Here is a 2,593-nt window from a genome sequence, read left to right on the forward strand (position 1 = left end):
GGGGGGGAAGGAAACTGGTCAACACTCCACATCAGCACACACACACATTCATCTTTTAGTGAGCATTCTCTTTGTTATGGGCTGTGGGTTGTTAACAGTGGGAGGGGCAAGGGACAAAAGTGGAAGGAGGCTTAGCATGAGATGATAATGTGAGAAAGGACCCCTGCCTTTACAACCAGGCATATTGATCTGAGCTGGGCTCCAGACATCATGCTGTTTGCTTCCCTTCCGGGATGCCAGCAGGCACCCTGGAGCCAGGAACATTCCCCAGGACTCTGCAGACTGGCCTTTCTCTGCTTTCTCACTCATACTGTCCAACATAACCCAAGGAGAAAGGATCCCATAGTCTGCATGTTACCAATGTCCACTGAGCAGGGATGGGACTTGGGGGAGCCATAGAGCCAGCCCCCCATTCTCAATAACCTCATGCACAGTGGAACAAAAACCTACCTGATCCTGCGCTATCCCACTAGTTGAATATCAGATCATTGTAATTCATAGGGTTTTCCTTGGGTTCTTTTCAGGCATAGATTGCCACACCTTTCTTCCTAGTCTGTCTTAGTCTAGAAGCTCTATGGAAATCTTTCCATCACCATGGCAACAAGCAAGCCTTCACTGACAGGTGGCCAGGAATTGAACCTGGGTCTCAATCTTGAGTGGAAGGTAAGACTTCTATCATGGAACCACCACCGCCCCCCAAGGTTTTCAGTGGTGCAGGTGGTAGTGCACTATCCAGTCGGTTCCAACTCATAGTGACCCTGTATAGAGTTTCAGTGGCTGTAGATCTTTATAGGAGCAGAAAACTTCATCTTTCTTCTGAGAAGCGACTGGTAGATTTGAACCACTGATCTTGCAATTAGCTGCCCAATGCATAACCCAAATTCAGGGGGCCAAGAGTCACAATTAACCTGACCTAGTCCCAACCTCAACTCATTTTCCAGAGTTCTGACCCTTTCTAGGATCACTCTGAGTTCGAGACCACACCCCAGTCCCGCCCCCAGTCCCCTTTCTCATTCTCCAACTCTGTATTTCCCAAGCTAGGGCACCAAAGTCCTAGTGTTAGACACCTTCCTGGTAAAGACAGCAGTGATAGGGTGGTTCTCCTGCATTCCATCCATAAAGCATCTCTCCTGTCCTCTCATCCCAGAGCTAGCTCAGGACCATCCATAAAGCATCCCTCCCGTCCTCTCATCCCAGGGCTAGCTCAGGATCTAGGGCACGTTTCTCACAATGGTAACCACCCTGGCTGTGGTTACGGGAGGATTATGGAGCCTCCAACCACTTACCTAGCCAGGAGCTCATTTAGTATTCATACAGTTTGCTCTTCTGCTCTTCAGCTCCATCTAAAACCAAACCAAAACAAAACAAAACCCCACTGCTATCGAGGCCATCCCAACTCACAGAAACCAAGGCCCAGAGAGGTGAAGTCACTGACTCAAGATCACACAGTGGGTCCAGAGTTATCTACTTATGTGCCTATGTGCCTTTCCTACCCTTGGGCTACCTCTCAGTGGTGAAATAGTGATTAAACTCTGGTGAGGGGAGGGAGAAGAAGCAAGGCTACAGCCTCAGGATCAGACTCCCAGGGACAGGCCTGAGATCCTTAGGAACTAATACACGTCATCCCACGTGGCTGACCTCATCAAAATCATTAGATCCCGCCAGAGCCCTGGACATGACGAACTCTGTATCTTGTTCCTGGACACAGCAGGTGGAAATAGTGTGAACTAATGAAATCGCACCAGTGCAGCTAACAGCTGAATGCCCTGCTCCAACTGCTGACGTCCACACACTGGCCTCTCCCTCCTCCAGCTGGGTGGCCGGGGAGGAGCTTAGGAGAGCACTGGGCATGGGTGGAGGCAGCAGACCAGGCTCTGCTCCCGGCTAGCTCTGTGACCTTGGGCAAATGACTTGACATCTCGGAACCTCAGTTTCTTTTTCTCTAAAAAACGGAACGAATGGGGCTCACTTTAGGGGGTATGTATAAAACGTAATAGTATATATGTGGAAGGGGTTAAGAAGATACAAGGGGGTTGACGTGGAGATGTGAGATTATCCATCTATGCACTTTCCAGATCCCTGTTGAGAGCATAAAACTTGAAGCCAGAAGACAATTCCAGTGGGCACTCCTGTTGTCTTTAAGCAGATAGACCGCACAAGGGCTGGATGGCCCAATAAGCTAGGTATTTATTTATTATTTATTAATCTATAGTGAACCAATTAGATGAGTAAATAAGCACAAGTCAGTCTGTGCTTACCTTGCTTATTGGGTCATCAGACCTGGGGCCTCATGTGGGGTAGAATAGGAGCTCATAAGCAACTCTGGGTCCCCAGAGTGAACCATTCTCTAGAAGTTTGATGCAGATTGTTGTCAAGCTCACAGGGACTTAGGGCATCCCCAGAGACCCACCTGAATCAATTGTGTTCATTGTCCAGGGTTTTGACTGCCCTGAATCCCTTTCCTCTCTGTCTAGTGACAGTTCTCTGCCTGAGCAGTTTCACTTGTGTTGACACCTTGCCCCTTGTTAGAAATGAATCTCGATGTCACATAAAAGACACTCGGTGAGACTAAATTACCTTGGCAAAGTAAAAT

Source organism: Chrysochloris asiatica, unplaced genomic scaffold (genome assembly GCF_000296735.1).
Source record: "Chrysochloris asiatica unplaced genomic scaffold, ChrAsi1.0 scaffold00076, whole genome shotgun sequence".
Classification (NCBI taxonomy): Eukaryota; Metazoa; Chordata; class Mammalia; order Afrosoricida; family Chrysochloridae; genus Chrysochloris; species Chrysochloris asiatica.